The following is a 10,227-nucleotide window of genomic DNA, read 5'->3' as shown; positions in this document are numbered from 1 at the left end:
TGTGGGTTACGTTTGGAACCTACTATTTTAAAAAGTGCAGACTTAAATAATTAGAAGCTATTTAGTTACCGCAGAACAAAAAGAGCTGAAAAATAGAGGCTGCCTCTAGAAACCAAATATTTTTCCCCCCAGAGATATCCATTCCAGCATGATGTAATGCCAGGTTAAATACCAGCTCAACCATTTTCTGAGGGAATCAATGGACCAAAAATAATAGAACTTTCTGTGGAACTGACAACAGAGCAACAATGAGAAGTACAGACAGAGCCTTAATCAACTTCAATAGGCAGCTTCTGCTGCTCATTAACATTAATTTTAAATGCTTATTCATACATTCATTTTCGATCTCTAAGAACATGCCAAACCTCAATGTAAAGTAGATACATAAGGTTCAGTAGAAAAAAGCATAGGGAATGAGCAAAGCCAAATCATGCTGGAATTTGCATATATGATAACGACAAACCATAGTACCGCTATGACTGTATATGAAGAAAAGTGATTTCGTGCATGTTAATTACTTACCAACCTACAATCTCTTTTCTCCACCCACTTTTCCTGGCCAAATTACTTCCTCTGTTGAAGTCCAGTAGAGGATAATACATGGGGAGGTGAGAGGAACACAGAGGGACCTGTTATGTGAAAGACGAAGTTAGCACATTTTCTTCTTCAGTTTTTTGTACATTGATATCACTTACGGTTATTTAAGGACTGGATTTGATAATTAAGTGACCTGGGTACCAAACCTACCAAGATAGATATTTCCAGTACTGAGATATGTAGGTTTTCTCCTTTTTCCTTTCTTTTTTAAAAATTATTTTAATATATTTTTATTAAAAAGGAATTTTACAGAAGATTTAAAAACTATAGAAATGTAAAGAAAAAAATAGAAGAAAGAAAAAGATATAAGAAGATAAGAGAAACGGTGAAAAACCGTAAAAAACAAAAAATTGTTTTTTTATTTAAAGAAGCGACTTTCAATCTTCTTTGCAACAGTTATAAACATAATTATTACCATTTTCACCCGCCTGAATTACATATCATGGTTCCCTTCTTCCCATAAACAACCCTTTTTAATCCCTAAATCCTGAGATCACCAATTAATTTTTGTCCATTTTCAGCAAAAAGTCCATAAAGGGTTGCCAGTCTTTTATAAAATTCTCTTTTCTCTCTCTCTCTCTCTCTTTGGTGGGTAGATCTGGGATACAAATACAGTAGCTTTCCATTCATGGATCAAATCTTCAGTTGAGAGTTGAATTCCTAAGAGTTTATTCACACTCAGAATCAATGTCTGATGTCAGTAAAGCAATGTATAAGGATAAAGAAATGTTAATCTCCTTCAAACAAGTCAGAGGATTTATGATCTGTCAAAAGGCAGTGCAAGGAATATGTGTTCAATCTTTGTTGGATGAGATTTTTTCTTTGAAAGAGTCAGGTTCATGGTTAGGTATAATCTTGGATACAGCCCTGACCTTTAATGTACAGGTCCCACTTATTGCCAAGAATGAGTTTGTACAGCTAAAGCTAGACTGTCATCTGCAGCATTCTTGAGAACCTCACTAAGATGACATTTGGACTACTAGAATGTAATTGTCTGAGGGTATGTCACATTCAAAGCATTTGGAAACTTCGGCAAGTATAGAATTGGATTTGGAAACCAAATGTTAATTTTTGAGCAGGTACCTGGTATGCTGCCTAAACTTCAAACTGTACTGAGAGAGAGAAAAAAAGAAGTTCTATTCAAGAGATAAAAAAAGCTACAATCTGCAACTTCATTGAATACATCATAGTCACATGTAAATATATCACAAACTTCTCAAGTACTTAATAAATTAGACTGATTTTAAAGTCAACTCCATTTCTCCATCCTAACATATTTCCTTTAAAAAACCCAATCCACCAGGACACCTGGATAACTTTGGTCTATCTTGTATGGCTGGTATATTTCTGTTAGATGCTGCCTCCTACTTCCTGCTATACTGTACAGGTACAAAATGGTGAATCTTATCTCCATGCAGCTGAAAGAATACATGCTTAATATTTAGAAATTTATTTTAAAAAAACTTTTTAAAAAAAGGAGCCTGCAAATGTAAAAAAGGTATGGAATGTCTATCACACAGTCACAGCTGCCATCTTTTTTTTTTTCCCCCTAACTGGAGATGCCCCAAGTTACAAAGATCATGAATTCCTGTATTTGTTACTAGTTTAAATTTTGGGGGTAGGGTTACTACAGTAACTCTAAAATCCTTCCTAGGTTTGTTGGTTTGTTTTTCCTTCCTTCCTTCCTTCCTTCCTTCCTTCCTTCCTTCCTTCCTTCCTTCCTTCCTTCCTTCTTTCCTTCCTTCCTTCCTTCCTTCCTTCCTATGTAGTGACAACCACTTCTTGCCATGGAAAATTTTTAAAAAGGTCCTCTCAAGTGTGAAAAAGACAATGAGGTTCTTTCTTCAATCTTTATGTTAATGATTGGTTAGACTTCATTCACTAGCTAAATACACTTAGAGGCAAGAGCAGGCAATTCTTACAAAACAAATGGATAGAACAGTGTGTTTTATTTTGTTTCCTGTCTCAGCTTCTAAGACAGCTAGAGACTTGTTTCAAAAAATGAAAGGTGGGAATCTTGAGATTATGACTCTTTGGAGGAAAAATGTCTCCATGCTAACATCCATTACTGTAGTACCACAACTGATCTTGAGTCTTTTGAAGTCATCGGATATCGGGGATCACTGTATACCTATTACAACTTTCACACTGGTAAACCTCAGTGTAGTCAGAGGCATACATAATGCTGAGGAAATAGCATTATTGCCCATGAATGAACAAACTTTGAAAGTCTGTTACCAAAGGCATTATTTTAAGCATAACAAAACTTTTTCTGTTTTTGCATCTGGTCTGCATATAGCCTTGACTAACATTGGAGAAATCTGAAAATTCTGAGTCTGGAGGGCAGCATGCTGGAGAATTTTGTTTTAACTTCTTCCATGTTTTACCCTACAATCTTTGCAAGGCACACAAATAACAACAAACAGAAATGCAAATATGCTGCTTCTTTGTTTGCACTGAATTTATTTGAAAGGAAATCCAACAGGGGAGAATCATCTTAGATTTGCTTAAAAAAAAAACAGATATGGCAGCAGACGAGGGCTGATTTTTGGAGGAGAATAATCTCCCTTTGAGGTATAGATGATACACAACAAGGTCTTGAGACACAGAACCTTTCCTCACAAATATGCCCCAAGAACCACTTTTTTCCTGCTGTATTTCCATGATATTTATGGATATATTTATTAAACATATTTCTATGCCACTGCAATCAAAACAACTTTGGTGGCTTACATAGAAACACCAATCTAAAACAGACCCAATACAAAACATAAAGTAAGATATGATAAAGTGAGTAAGAACTCCTTCATCTGATCCCCAGCCCACACCTGAGGCAGCCTTTAGTCATCTGTAGCTGTTCCAGTGTTAAAGCAGTGTTTTCCCCCATATCCTAACAGTTTTTCCCCATGGATAAAACCCAACCACTTTGCCTACTATTCTGTGCAGTCAGAATAGGTGTAGTCAGTTGACCCCTAAGGGCTGGGATTAAACCAACATCTATTGGCCACTTTAGGCTGAGGCTGCCATGCCCCCTCCCCTCTGGTCCTTGGGCAATGTCTTCCATCAGTGTATGTGTATTGTGAAGCCATTAGTGGACAGCTAGGACCACTGAATGGAGCAGAGCTTAACACAGGAAAAGATGAGCACAGAAAAAGAATATTATCTAAAATAGCATTAACGAGCACGTTAGAAAAATACAGGTTATTGATCTTATACACTTAGCCCGCCCAAGCATAACGAATTACACACTTAGTCAAAGTAGGTTCAAAAGTAAGTAAAAAGAAGTCTTACTGATTTATTTGGTCCAGTTACATCCATCTCAGAAGAAAAGTTGATTATTCTGGTCCTTCTTTCTGTTCCCTAAACTTAATTTACCCTCAGCCCTCACTGCTGCTGAAGGCTGCATGGAGAAAGGGGCAAAATCCTGACTCTAGGCCCAAGCATGTAGCCCAGAGATGGAAAGAGCCCACAGCAGCATGGTGCTTCGTTCCCAGATGGGAGGAGGAGGAGGAGGAGGAAGAAGTGGGGAATGTGGGAGGGGCAACAAACAGCTTCCTGCAGAAGCACATGGAGAATTTGCATCCAAAAACGAACTCATCCATTTGCTAATGAGGCATGCTGATTTGCTGGTATGTCCAACATATTCAATGGGAACTGAAGCATGGATCATTATTGAAACAAAAAATCTAGAAAACACTTTAGGTGGAAGGGGTGGGGGTTGCTGATGAGAATTGGAAGGCAAACATCCTTCAAGATCTTACAATCCACTGTAGCCCCCCTTTTCACACAACAGGGATGGGTCTGAAGTGGGGAGTCTGTTCTATCTGGGAGCATGTTGCCTGTTTCAGGAATAGGGAGGGCCAGGGGCAGCAAGAATATGCTTGCAGGTCAGACCAAGGACTGTGCCCTGCATTCTCCCAGTGACTATGCAGTCAATCGTGTATGCAGAGAATGACCAAAAAGGGCTTATTCATTCAAATGGATTTGGTCTCCACAGTTTTGTTGTTGTTTTACAAAAATGCAGCCATAGCAACTGCAAACTAAAAAACAGGGGAAATGTAATTATAGAGGTGTGCAGGTATGTGTGTACGTAGAAAGAAAGAGAGAGAGAAATTAGAGATCAGCAGAAGGGTAAAGTTTTAAAATGCACATGCATGTACAATTGCCATTACTTTTTATTTAGGAAAAAAAATCTATTGAGATCAGTATACATAGCTGATTGTTGTCATCTGTATTTTGGTCTCTGTATGTAATGTAGCAGATTATTTTAATATGGGGTGTATGCCTTAATTATGTAAAGAGATTAGGTGCCTTGTGTTGTTTCAGATTGCAGTATTTCGTTCTCCAGGACAAGAACATATCATGTTTCCATCTTGTACACATTGCTGAGGCCTCGAGGAAAGGAAGCCAAGGCAGATTAGCTGCTATTCTTTTAAAGGGCAGCCCATGTGAGATAAAAACAAATAAAAGATCAGGTAAAGTTGTTCAGCCTGTTCCCCATAGTTTAGCAATAATGCAGTGAACTCAAGGAATCCTCTTATTCCCCACCATGAGTGGAAAAAGAAAAGATACACTGAGCAAATATCAGCCCTGAGATTTAGTTCCAATTGTTAGATAATGGTGACACACTTTTACTGAGTCAGACACACAGGAAATCAGTGTGGTCAAAATGAGCCATGCCACATTACAACCAGTTGTGGGGAGATGATATCCTGACTCACCAATCATTAACAGGTAGTCTTATTTAGCGACTGCCTTGTACAGCGACCATTCACAGTTACAACAGTGATGAAAAATTAACTTTGCAACCAGTTCTCACATTTATGACCTTCACAGGTCTGTAAAGCAAAGGAAAGCTGAAGTAAGATCATAAGTACAGTTGCAGTTTCACTTAGTGACTGCTTTGCTTAACAACTGAGTTGCCAGTCCCAATTGTGGTCACTAAACAAGGACTACCTGTATGATGGTCTTCCCAGCAGCTGGTCACACTCCACAGACTGGGAGACAGTGAGCAAAGAAAGAGAGACAAATGCATGTCTTTCCATGACAGAAACAAGGGGAAGAAAAAAGAAAATTGTTCAAGGATCTGGCCAGATAACCTGCAAACAGTCCTGAATTACATCTGGCACTGCAAACACCTGCAGCATATACCCTACATAATAAACCTCATAAATTGCAATTTAAACACTCACATTTCATGAGACAAGTCTCAGAAAAATGCTATATGGTGGAGTGAGTGTGGTGTAGTGATTAAAATGTTGGACTAAGACGAGAGAAGACCAGGTTCAAATCCACCTTAGCTATGGAGAGTCACTTGGTGGCTTTAGGCCAGTCATTCCCTCTCAGCCCAAACTATCCCACGTGGTAGTTTTTACGATAAAATGAACTGAGTACACAGTAGCAGCCTTTAACAAGCAAATCTCTGGTCTGATACTAGCTTACTTGGAAAAATATGACTGAAAAGTAAAGTGGAAACTTTTCCTGGTCCATAAAGTACAAAGCCAGCCATTTGGTGGCTGGAGATGGATGGAAGGTGGCGACCATCAGAGACAGGCCTTGTATGGTCCTTCAACCTTGTTTGTTATCTCTTATCTGTTTTATGAAACTGGTCTTTGTAAATCCAGTGGAAATTTCCTCCAAATCAAGTTGTTGTTTCAGGTAAAGGAATTTCTTCAGATTATAGCATAGGAGAAAAGAGTGAAACCATCACTGCCATCACCACCCAGTCTAATACTTAGTTGTATTTGAAATGCAAATATTTAAATTTGTGGGGTTTAAGTAGTTGGCTTTTGAAGTAGTTAAACTTTGTTATCCTATACTTAGTTTAATGCTTAAACTACAGTGTAACATAAATTTTATTGAAGAAAAGGACTTTCAACAGGAATTTTAAGGAAGAGGGAGCATCACAAAATTATGAGTGGCAATTTAGAAAAGCTTCTGCTGAATTTTTTGTTTTGTTGTTTAAACTCATTAGTCCTTCCCTATGAAATACATCTTTAATATTTACGTCTTTCTTATTTCAATTTACAGTCATGTTCCCTTGGGGCAGAAATACCAAAAGAAAGTATGGAACAATTAAATCTAATTGTTGTTTTTAAGCTAAAATATTTATTTATTTATTTATTTATTTATTTATTTATTTATTTATTTTTCAGATTTCGTCACTGCCTATCTCACACAAAGCGACTCTGGGTGGTTTACAATACACCTAAAAATAAATACAAATTAAAATACACTAAATAACCGCATTTCCCAAATACAAATATAAATACAAATATAAAATATAAAATCCAAGATGTCGATAATCATGGGGTCGCTTTAGGGCATTAACCACCCCCAGCATTGGCTCCCGCCCCAAGCGAGATGGCAGAGCCAGGTTTTTACCCCTTTCTTGAAGGCCAGGAGAGAGGGGGCCTGCCTTACCTCTGAGGGAAGAGTGTTCCACAGGGCAGGGGCCACAGCAGAGAAGGCTGTCCTCCTGGGACCTGCCAATTGACAATCTCTCATAGACGGGACCTGTCACATGCCCTCTCTGCCTGACCAGATGGGATGGGTAGATGTGATGGGGGTGAGGTGGTCCCTCAGGTAACCTGGACCCATGCCATGTAGGGCTTTAAAGGTGATAGCCAACACCTTGAATTGGACCCAGAAGCAAACTGGCACCCAATGCAGCTCTCGCAGCAAAGGTGTTACATGTGCCATCCTTGGGGCACCAAAAACAGCCCACGCAGCTGCATTCTGGACCAGCTGAAGCTTCCAGATACTCTTCAAGGGTACCCCATGTAAAGTGCATTGCAATAGTCTATACGGGAGATGACTAGGGCATGAGTGACTGACCGGAGGGCTTTTCTATCCAGGAAGGGGCGTTTACTGGAGAACAAAACGAAGCTGAGCAAAGGCCCTCCTGGCCACAGCTGCCACCTGCTCTTTGAGCAGGAGTCGTGAGTGCAGCAGGACCCCCAGATTCCACACCGGGTCCATCTGGGGCAGTGCAACCCCATTCAGAACTAAAGATGGTAAATTCCCAGATACAGAGGAGCCCCCAACCCACAGCCACTCCATCTTACCAGGGTTCAGCTGAAGCCTGTTGTTCCCCATCCAGACCCCAACAGCCCCCAGGCACCTGGAAAGGGCGGTCACATCATCACTTACTTCCCCCGGGATGGAGATGTATAGTTGAGTATCATCTGCATATTGATGATAACTCATCCCATGGTGTCGGATGATCTCACCCAGTGGTTTCATGTAGATGTTAAAAAGGAGTGGGGAGAGTACCGAACCCTGCAGCACCCCACAAAGCAGAGGCTGCAGGCTGAATCTCTCACTCCCTATCACCACTGATTGGGACTGGCCCTGGAGGAAGGAGGTGAACCAGCGTAAAACTACCCCACCCACCCCCAACTCCCTGAGCCATCCTAAAAGGATACCATGGTCGATGGTATCAAAAGCCGCTGAGAGGTCAAGAAGAGCAAGGATAGATGCACTGCCCCCATCCCGCTCCTGCCAGAGATCATCCAAAAGTGCAACCAATGTTGTTTCTGTCCCATATCCAGGCCTGAATCCTGATTGAAACAGGTCCAGATAATCCATTTCATCCAGGACCCTCTGGAGCTGCAATGCCACCACTTTCTCAACCATCTTCCCTAGAAAGGGAAGGTGGAAGACTAGATGAAAATTGTCCAGAGTGGTAGGGCCCAGTGATGGTTTCTTGAGGAGGGGGTGTACCAGCACCTCTTTAAAGGCAGCTGGAAACACTCCCTCCCTCAAGGATGAATTCACCATCGCCTGGACCCACCCACACATCAGCTCCCGAGCTGCCTTCACCAGCCAGGAGGGGCATGGATCTAATTGACAAGTGGTAGCATTTACAGTCCGGAGGACCCTGTCCACTTCCTCAGGCCCCACAGGGTCAAACTATTCCCAGATAACAGGGTAAGTACACAGGGTAAGTACACTCCCCAGGCATCTCCACAGGCCATGCCATATGCTTGGCATCCAACTTGGAACAGGCAACTGGCAATTTTATCCTCCAGATGCCCAGAAAATTCCTCTGCACAGCCCTGTAGGTGGGTCACTGGACCCACACTCCCCAGAAGAGATTGAGTGATCTTAAACAGGGCCGTTGGGTGGCATTCCGTGGATGCAATAAGAGCGGAAAAATATTGATGTTTCGCCGCTCTTACCACCACAAGGTAGGCCTTAATAGTGGCTCTAGCTTGTGTTTGGTCGGGTTCAGTCCTTGTCTTCCTCTAGTGGCACTCTAGATATCTCTTAATCCTCTTCAGAACCCTTAGCTCCTCCGTAAACCACAGTGAGCATTGGGTTCAATGGGAGAAGAGAGGTCACACAGGCGTGATCCTGTCCAAGGGCCCTGCCACCTCACTATTCCAGGCAGCAGCCAGGGCCTCTGCTGGACTGTGCAGCAGTTCCTTGGGTATAATTCCCAGCTCCCTTTGGAACCCCATTGGGTCCATCAGTCACAGGAGGCAGACCAATTGAATGGGTCCTGCCTCCCTGCAGAGGGGGGCAGCATAGGAAAATCTCAAGGTCACCAGGGTGTATGATAGAGGGGACAGATGTAACTCTCCCTTCAGATCACATTGCCACTGCTCTGACAAGAAAACCAAGTCTGGTGTGAGGCCACTGTCTTGAGTCGGGTCCCGAATAATCTGGGATAGGCCCATGCCTGTCATGGTGGCCATGAGCTCCCAAGCCACCTCCGAGGCATGTCCCAGAGATGGTAGGTTGAAGCCCCCCAGAACTATAAGTCTGGGAAACTCCACTGCCAACCCTGAGACGGCCTCTAGCAGCTCAGGCAGGGAGGCTGGTATAATAGCAATCCCAACTGTTCTCGGGAGCCCAACTTCAGGAACAGGGCCTCACAACTGGCCACTTGTGGAGCAGTGCCCCTGAAGGCCACAAGAGATTCCCAGATGACAACAGCCACCCCTTCTCCCCTGCCCTGGGATCTCGGCTGGTGCCATACCGTAAACCAAGCCAGGCACATTTCAGAAAGGAGCACCCCCCCCCTTCAGGGCCCAGAGAGGTCTCAGTAATACATGTCAGGTCTGCCCTCTCCTCAATCATATCTCGTATAAGGGGGCCTTGTTGTTAACTGACCTAGTGCTAAGAAGCAGCAGCTGAAAGCCAGGGCCTCCATGGATCTGCTATCTAGGACCTGGGTTTGAGCACAGAGGGCTGGAACACACTACTGGTACCAAACACCAGTGGTGTCTTCCCTGAAGATGGCCTGCCCTCTGACTCCCATAACACCCCTGCCCCATTACTACCTGAATAGTACAGCCCGCCCTAAATCCCCCAGAGCTTCCAATTCCATTTCTCCCCAATCCCTGACCTCTGGATTCTCTGGTTAGGGGTCCCTCCATCCTATCAAGCATTGACAAACCCACCAACTCACCCATGGGGTGATGGCAGGCTCCCCAGCACTTCAGTTCATGCTCTCAGCACCGTTGGAACCCAACCATCACCCCCACATCCACTGTGCCCCCTTCACCAGCTTCTCTCACTAGTCGGCAGGGGGCACACCACCCACTACTCCTCACCCCCTGACTCTCACTCAAGGAGTGAGTATCCTCACATACACACCACCCATCTACTTTTGGACTCGCT

Source organism: Candoia aspera, chromosome 2, assembly GCF_035149785.1.
Source record: "Candoia aspera isolate rCanAsp1 chromosome 2, rCanAsp1.hap2, whole genome shotgun sequence".
NCBI lineage: Eukaryota > Metazoa > Chordata > Lepidosauria > Squamata > Boidae > Candoia > Candoia aspera.
Note: the sequence above shows the minus strand (reverse complement) of the source record.